We start from the raw sequence: 8,959 nt of genomic DNA, 5'->3' as shown, positions 1-8,959 counted from the left end.
TTCAATTGCAACTTTTCCAGTTCATCTTGATATTGACTCTACCTGATTCTTTTTTTTTTTTTTTAAATATATCTTTATTGATTTCAGAGAGAGGAAAGGAGAGGGAGAGAGAGACAGAAACATCAATGATGAGAGAGTCATTGATTGAGCCCACAACCCAGGCATGTGCCCTGACCGGGAATCGAACCCTGATCACCTGGATCTTAGGTCGACGCTCAACCGCTGAGCCACACCCGGCTGGGCTCTACCTGATTCTTATACTAGTCCAGACTTGCTTCTTCCCAGAAGCAATTGTGTACTTGGGCAGAGAGGTGGAGTGCTGGCCTAGTGTCTAGGTAGTTTGAGCAGCAACACTCAAGATCTCAATAACAGGCTGAGCAGCTTTATCTCTGACCAGCACTGTTATGACATTAGCTACAGTTCTCCACCCTGGGTTTGGGCCAAGAAAATGTGTATCTAAGTGTATTCTCTGTAGATAACTGGGACTCTATGGGGACTTTTAGGTGGTCCAAGAGTCCACCCAGAATCTGTCCTCCAAAAACATGTGTCTGGTTTGTGTTTTAATTATAATCTCTGAGAAGATATGAATTTATATTTAAAAGTACAATGAAATGAGTGTTTTTTAAAGTATAACCATTTTCATAGTTATTCACTCAAACAGTGTGTGTGAATATTATATATAAATTTATATATATAACTATTAAATAAATAAAAATATATTATATACAAATTATATATTAAATATTACACATATAAATTTATATATATTAAATAAATATAAGTATATATTAAATATTACATATATAAACTTATATATAATATTCACACACATTTATATATAATATTCACACGCATATATACACACACACACATAAAAAGATACACATGTGTCTTTCTGCCTTCCTTCCTGTTTCTCTTTCCATTGCCAAAAGAGGCCAATGAGATGTCTGGGGCCTGGCATCTCTGAGTTCTGTCTGCCCTGAACAATCTGAAGGCCACTGATGTGGACATTATATTTGCAGGACTGGCCACACTCCTACACTTGACTCATGTTTTGGCATCATGGCAGCACAAGTCCTCTGTCAAAGCTGGTCTGCCCCTAAGCCATGTTCAGGCAGTTTCTGCCCCCAAAAGAGCAGAGAAGTAAGAATTTAGTTCCCCCCACATTATCCTAAGTATTGTTGTGATATCAGGAAACAGTATTAATACCTACAACTCTCTGGGCTTCAGGTACTACCCTTCCCAACCTTTCCTCCTCCAAATTATAGAGAAACTTCTTGAATGATGATGAAGAAAAATGAACGGGAACGGAGAATTGGGAATGGGGAGACTGTTAAGCAAGTGTAAAGCGCAGGGAGGGGTTCTGTAAATGCTCGTCTCTGAGAGGGTGACTTTGTGGGTGGGAGGAGGAGAAGGAGCTGAAGGGTGGTAATTAGCTTATTATTGTTTCCCCTGGGTGTTGTGAGAATTCCTTAGGAGACACTTGTAAAAAAAGCCCAGGGAAGACAGTAAATACACATCTAATGATATGCTAAATAAATTATTATTGTTATTATTATGACTATTATTATAGCAATTGCAACTTGCTCCTTGCATCCAAGTTTCCACTAGAGATGGGAGTTGGTCCCCTTACAGCCTGGCCTCCGCTGCTGCCAATATGCCCCCAGACTCCCCCTACCCTCAGGAATTAGTAGAGTAATTGGGCAGTGTAGACCAGTCTTTAGTTAACAGCCAGTCCCCCGGTTTCTGCAGGAGAGCAGATAAGAAACTCCACATAAGCACGCGAGGCCTCTGCCTGGCGCCTGCTCTAGTGAATCAAAGAAGGAAAAGGGCTTTGCCGAGAATGGCAGGGTTTATACCTGGAGAGGAACTTCCTGACTCCCAAGCAGGGGGACTCAGGAAGGGCAAAAGCAGTCAGGCAACTGGGTATGGGTCACAGAAAGAAAGGGAAAATATACAAATTAGGGATACTCAACCCAGATGTCCTGTGATTCCAGGCAATCCCAGTAACTGAACAACACTGAGTGTGTGCATTTTGCTGGGGAGAGAGCAGATTGTTTTTATCAGTTTCTAAAAAGGGTCTGGAATCCAGAAACAGCTAGGAGTCATTCCAGCCCAGGTAAAGGAACCCAAAATCTCTAGGCTCAAAATGAATGGCCAGAGTCTCTTCATTTCTTGCCTTTGGCCAAGGACATTAGTTACCTGAACCCCAAGGTTGAAAGGTTTGGAGGTTTACAGCACCCCGCTGCCAGAGCAGACACCTGCCCAAGTCCCACTTAGGAAAATATATGTAAATGCTGGCCCCTCAGTTCCCCCTCCCTACATTTCTTTAGGGAAAGCATCCACCAGGCCCGCCCGTGAGCATTAGGTGTTGGGGGGGGGGGGAGGGCTGGGTTTCTGAGGAGGAAACTCAAAGGCTGGGGGACCAGAAATGAGATCCACATTTAACTTAGTTCCCTCTCTGGACCTCAGTCCCTCACCCAGGCACAGGGCAGGTTGCCTTAGGGGAAAATTTGGGAAGGTCTGCCCCACTAGAAGCCTTGTTGGGAGAGGGGAAGGCCAACCCTTCCCTGCAGACCATGATTCTCATTAGATGGGGAAACTTCGAACTTGTCAACCTCACCTCATTCACTGACAGTGACCGCCCATCCCCTAACTCCTGGAAAGAACTATTCTACTGAGACCAAAGGGGGGGGGGGGCAGGGATGATGATGGTAAAAAATAACTTTATGAAACAACCCAATTAAGGGATATTACTTGATTTAAAAATGTGAGCTTTTTAAAGTTAAAAAAAAATTTTAACATTAACTCTTCTCCATTTGTTAGTATTCCTGGAGCAGAGCAGGGGCAAAGAGAGAGGCCTTTTCCTCAGCCAAGCTGGCTGTCTCTGCTGATATATTTTTATTTGTATATTTTTTAATGGAACAAGTGGTGGTCCCTGTTTGAGCCCATCAGGCCTACATACGGCTCCTTCCCAGCCCAAGTCTGGGCTCTGGTTTAGTTTTCATACACTTGAGGGTCTGGAGAGCCAGGAGACTAGGTGTGGGGGACAGTGCTCACCTTGCCTCCTCCCCCATTTCCTGGCTCCTGGAACCTTCCTCCATCCCCCACCTCCTACCCCCTCATCTCAGGCTTGGGTGCTCTCTGCCTGCCACCGGCCAGAGCCCACCGAAGCCAGCCAACCACCACGCTACCCTCAGCCTGGCTGCAGCCCTGGGACCCGGGTGCCTGCTAGCCTGGCGTGGCCAAAGAGGGTGAGGTTCTCTCTGCCAAAAGCTTCTGAATTAATTGCCATTCAGTTTACTTCAACAAGTATGTATTGAGCGACTCCTCGTGCCAGGCAGCAGAGTCCCTGCCCTGAAGCTCCAATCTTGTGGGCAGAGGTGTGTGGAAGGTGGCCCTTAACATTTAACCCCAGCACAGGGGCCTCCATTCTTTTCCCAGCATCCTAGAGATCTTGAAGTAGGCTGGCTGCGGAGACTGAGTGCAGGGGAATCCTTCACACAACCCATTCAGCAAAGATGCCTGTGACTCCCTAGTTTAAAAAAAAAGAACTGGGGTTAGGTTGTCTCCCCCCTCCCACGGTTGGTGGCAGGGGAAGAATTGTGGAACCCTGGTCCAGGGGTGCCTGGAAGGGGGCTGGTGGGAGAGAACCCTGTAGCTGTGAGGGAGAGAGGAGAGGGTTAGAGGTTCAGTTCCATGCTCCTTGCTGTTTAAAGTCAAGTTTTCCCCATAAAGGACCAAGGCAGAGATGTTAGGGAGCTGGAGGAGCCCCAATGTACCCAGAGGGGAGGGGAGCAGGATTAGACCCCTGTGAGGGAGTCCTCCTGAAATCCCCATCAGAATATGCCCAATACTGGAAAATTCACCCCTCAATCCACCAGGCTCCCAGTCCCAGCCATATGGCCTTGGCTGCCAGGGGCCCAGAAGGCCAGGTGAAAGCAAGCTTCATTTGGCAACATTACTTCACTTTTTTGGCTGTATTATCAGAGAGAAGCAGTGGCAAAAGTGCACCCTGCTCCCTGTCTTTCCCTCCTAAATCTCTTCACCTCTGAAGCCCACTCTTTGAGACCCCAAAATTAGAGTTCAAGAAAAATGCACAAGGAATGCGGGAGGGGCTAGGTGATAGCTGACCTTCAGTGCACTAAAAGTCGAAGTGGAGGCCGCTCCCTCCCTCTGTGGAAGGTATCTCTGAGTTGTAGGACTGTTCACTGCCTCCCCTTCCATAAGACCCGCACCCACTCTCTTCTGCCACCAGCCCCTCACAAAACCGGTTTTCGCCTCTGCCTCCGGTGGGTGTTTACCAGGTGTTTAGCCCTTTCCTCCCTGTCAATCTGTTCCTGCTGAGCCCCAATTACCCTCCATTCCCCTCCTCTCCTAGAGGCTTCCTATGCTCTGTTTACCCCTTTGTAACTCCATCCTTCCATTAGTAAGAGCTCTGCTAGCTGGTTTCCTAGAAGGCCCATATAGCTTTCCAGTTGGCCCTCTGGAAATATTTCCGTGAACAAGTCTCTCCCAGCCCCTACAAATAAATATGTCTGTACAAAGATAGACTGGCCTAAGCCCCAATTTACACACATCAGGAGATAATTACACCCTTATATACATACAGATATCTCTACGGAGTTATATTCGCAGGTGTCTATAACTCTCAAGAGAGATAGCAGCATTACATATAGGACTATAATTACTTATGCTTATTTTTATAACTATGTAGTTATAAATAGATATGCCTATATATAGTGATAATAATATAGAAATATCTCCATAGCCATATATGGCTTTAAGTGAATGCTCTAACCACTCTATATCACAATCAATAAGTATATATCTCCTGATATGTAATTCCAACGATATACATTTATCTATATAGCTGCTCAAAGATATAAATCTGTCAGGATATCAAATGTCCATAAAGCTGGATGGCTATAAGAGAGTCGTATATTTTCCCATATATAAATCTGCTCCTGTAACTATTGTATATGCACAAATACAATGGAAATAATTATATTTTCCTCAAGCATAAATCTGTAAATACAACCACAGCACATTTAGGTATGGTTAGAGATAGAGCAATATTTTCTAGACATCAGTCTGTCAATAGAGCCACCAGTGCTTCCAAACAGAGAGAGTTCTAGTGGGAGTTATAAATAAACTCTCCAGATGTGAACGGATCAGTAGAACTAGATATAAACACCCGGCTTTTCGTCTTCTTTGTAAAATAATCCTGAAGTGAGAGCAGTCATATATGACAGGGCACAGAGGTGTCTAGGCACTGATATTTTCCCCCAAGGAGGGTTGGAGGTGGCTGGACTTGGGAAGCCATGCAGGAGTTGGCAGCCCAGAAGCTCTTTCCGTGTCTGTCTCCTGGTGGCTGAGAGCTCAGGCAAGTGGAGAGGCCTAGGGGAAAAAATGGAGCAGAGACTGCCTTGAGTCACTTTGCCTCCCTCTTGGACCCCAAATACTTGCACCAGGGAAGCCCCAACCCCGAGGAGGGTAGGAGGGGTCTGGAGGCTGGGGAAAAGGGGGCTGCAGGCTGGGCTTGGGATGGGGAGGCCGTGCGGTGCCTGCCGGCCCTAGCACCCCATCCCGGGGCAGCTGCTGCGCCTGGTGGCTGCCTGAAACCCAAACCTGGTCCCTCTCTTCGATCCATGCCCTGTACTCAGCGATGCGACCAGTTTTATTTTATTTTATTTTATAGTTACTTTGCCCGATTGGTTACCGCAGTGTCCTCCGCCCCATACGTTTTTCGAATTCGAGGATACCCAGGCTCTCTTTGGAATCTTTGTGTGTACACTGCCTTTAAAGAAGTGACTTGGTGGAAAGTGTATTTATCCATCTCTTTTCAGACCAGATGGGTTACCGGCTGTTGAAAAAGCATCCAAACCTCTGAAAAGGTTTGTGACTTAAATCTTTTAAAAGTTCTCACGCTCATTTGTTATGGTGATTTTCTTTTCTTTTCTTTTCTTTCTCTTATAAAAGTTGGCTAATTTGTGTTTTCATATTTCCTCTTTGTTTTTTTTATAGATACAATTGTTTAAAGGGGGGGATTTCGTTAGACCCGAAACTGTGGGGCGGCTCCCTCCCCGGCCAGCGCCATTTCTCTACACCTCTGACTCTGTCCTCCTCTAAATAAATTAATTAATACAATTATCAGAAAATTGTACCTGGAGAAAACGAGGCATCCATGGAAGGATCCAGGACTGTCTTCTCTTCCTTTATGGAAATCCGCTCCGCTCTAGCCCGAGAAGGAAAATTCAACGTGCCTCCATCCCTTCCTTCTTTTTCTTCTTTCTTTCTTTCTCCCTCCCCCCACCTCTCTCTCTCTCTCTCTCTCTCTCTCTCTCCCTCTCTCTCAAGACCCCAGGAAGCGAACTTTCCCTGGGCCTACAGGAGACCCAGCCTCGCTCTCCCTTCTCTCGGGGCGGCCATAAATTCCGTTGCTGCCTGGCCGGCAGCTCATCCTCCAGGGCACCTCTGCCTCCCAGCACAATAGGACGTGGCTCTGGTCATCGCCTTATCCGTGTCTGCCCCTTGGCCTGACCCTACGTGCTTGGCCTCCACTTTAAAACAGGAGCTCCAGAGAGTCCTCAAAGCCACCAGCCCTCCCCTGATCACACGAAGCAAAAGCAGCAGGGAAGAACGGCCGCCTGGCCCTCCCTCTGCTCCTCTGGCAGAAGAACCTCCTCTGCGAGGGGGTTCCCAAACCCAGCCCCCCAAGGATATAGGAAGAAGCTAACTTCCTTCCTTGTCTTCCCCTCAGATGCTGTGATCAGGACCCCTTCCCCTGTCCCCTCTTCAAAATATCTCCTCTTGCATTTTATTGTTATCCTGCTAGGGAAGGGCTGTTAACTACTGTTTTTATTGTTATTTATTATTTATTGTTATTATGATTGTTGTTAGAGATTTGTTCACCGGGTTCAGGGGACAGCAGCCAGACCCAGAGGGAGGCCTGACTGTCACATGTACACACACAACCCGTAGCAGGTGTGCACACACCGTATAGGCCCACAAGTGCCTACTACATTCAGGCCCTTGCACAACAATTCACAGGAGGCAGACATCCTCCTACCCCAGCCCTCAAACAACACACTGCGGCGCACCCCGGCATTCAGGCGCAGACACCACCCCCAGACCCGTGCCAAAACCCACGCTCCGGCGCGCAGAGCTGGTAAGGAAAGGAAATGAAGTAAAAACCCACTTGCAAAGATCCATTCTCTCCCACAACCTGGAGGGGTGAGTCAGGCCTCTGTCTCTTTTCCCCGGTCTCTCTCTCTCTTTCTCTTTTTTCTCCTTGTTTACAGCTTCAGAGAGCTCAAGGCCCATAAATCTTGAGGGGCCTACAGAGCGCAGAGCACATTTGTATGCATCGTTAGGGCTCGCTAATACCTAAGCCCATTAACGACCGTGTATGCGCGTGGTTTCCGGTGTGTATTAACTTATAGTTAAATTCTGGAGGAAAGGGCATTGTGCATTAACATATACTAAATCCATCACGGGCTTTTGTCATAGATTAGTTGGCCATAGGTTTGGGGGAGCGGGTTGTCTGAGTCTGGGTGTACACACCCTTCAAACTTTCTGGAGCAAGCCTGGGGTGTGGGTACAGGGGAAGACAGGACACTCTTACCCCGGCCCCCGTCGTTCAGATGCCCCAGGCCGGCGGCTGCACACGTTCGGGACGGTGGAGTGGCGGGGGACCCGGTCCAGGAGGCTGTCGCCCGCGGAGCGCGGCCGGCGAGGGGAGGCCCCGCGCCCGCAGGCCCGGCTGTGCCGGGGCCGCTGGGCTGTCAGCTCCCTGCTCTCCGAGAAAAGAAAAAAAAGAAAGAAAGAAAAGAAAAGAAAGAAAGATAAGAGGGGAAGGGAAGGCTAGTGGAGTCGCTGAACTTTAATTAAGCAGGGAAGACGGTGGGGGAGGAAAACCCGGGCGGAGCTGGAGGCCGGGGCGCCGAGGAGAAGCAGCGGGCGGGCGCCCGCGCGGAGCCTGGAGGTCCGCGCGGGGGAAGCGCCGGTGTTCCTCCCCCCACCTCGGCGCCTCCGCTCTGGTCACGGCAGCCAGTTCCAACCCTCTTAGAAAAGAAAGAAAGAAGGAAGGAAACGGAAGGTAAATAAAAGATAAAGAGAAAATCCTCCCGATTACACGGCATGTTTCAGCCAGGTGTTCGCGTCCCAGTGACTGGATCCTACTGGGACCCCCAGGATCTGTATGACTGGGCCTGTGCAGACCGAGATGAAGGAGGCAGTTCTAGAGGGAGGAAGGGGAGCGGGAGGTCCACCTCTTGGGGTCCTGCAGAAAATGCCAAAGACAAAACAAGCTAAATTATTGTGTCCGTGTGGATCTAGTTGCCTATTTAAATACTGCAAGCAGAGGGGTGGGGATAACCGACCAGGACGGAGCGGGGTTGTGGGAGCGACAATGCACCCCCCTTGCCTTGGCGAGCGCGGCTCAGGGGCCTCCTCCGCGAGGCTCGGGCCGCGGCGGCAGCCAGGCCGGGGCCGGGGCCGGGGCCGGGGCCGGGGCCGCGCTGGGGGAGGGGAGGCGGGGGCGGGGCGGGCCCTCCCCGGGCGCGGTGAACTTTAGCTGGGCCGCCGCCTGTCAGCCCCAGAAAGCGTTAAAGGTGCAGCAGCCCGCGCCAGCCTCCGCAGCCGCCTTTGTACGCGTGATTTATGACTTCAATCTTGGTTCACCGAGAGTTCACACGGCTTTCGCTGCTGTTGAAGGTTAAAAGATGGTCTTCGCTTGACAAGTGGGACTATTGAAAATTCCTTCTTCTTCGTTTTTTTTTTTTAAAGAAGCGAAGAGCGGAGGCTCAGGAGAGAGAAAAAAATTGGGGGGAGGGGACAGGAGTTGCAGGTGGGGGAAAAACAAAACGTCAGATCAAGAAAGTTTGCCCCCCTACATTTAGAAATTGTTGTAGCTAGGATTTGGGAGTGCCTGTTGGGGAGAGGGGGAGAGAACAGG

The 8,959-nt window shown here is 49.0% G+C and overlaps 1 long non-coding RNA gene across 2 annotated transcripts; it reads right to left on the bottom strand.

Moving 5' to 3' along the window:
• Nucleotides 1–2,924: 2,924 nt before the first annotated feature.
• Nucleotides 2,925–8,504, bottom strand: LOC308554117. Of its 2 annotated transcripts, none has more exons than XR_013998335.1 (5): nt 8,429–8,504; nt 8,138–8,284; nt 7,628–7,795; nt 6,168–6,238; nt 2,925–5,400 (listed from the first exon to the last, which is right to left on the bottom strand). It is a non-coding gene; the product is annotated as an uncharacterized lncRNA (long non-coding RNA). The 2 variants fall into 2 exon arrangements; XR_013998336.1 differs by having other exon boundaries at nt 8,385–8,489.
• Nucleotides 8,505–8,959: the final 455 nt, after the last annotated feature.

The sequence above is a fragment of the Miniopterus schreibersii genome (assembly GCF_964146895.1).
Source record: "Miniopterus schreibersii genome assembly, chromosome: 2".
NCBI classification, from domain to species: Eukaryota; Metazoa; Chordata; class Mammalia; order Chiroptera; family Miniopteridae; genus Miniopterus; species Miniopterus schreibersii.
Note: the sequence above shows the minus strand (reverse complement) of the source record. Positions and strands in the feature narration are given on the sequence as shown.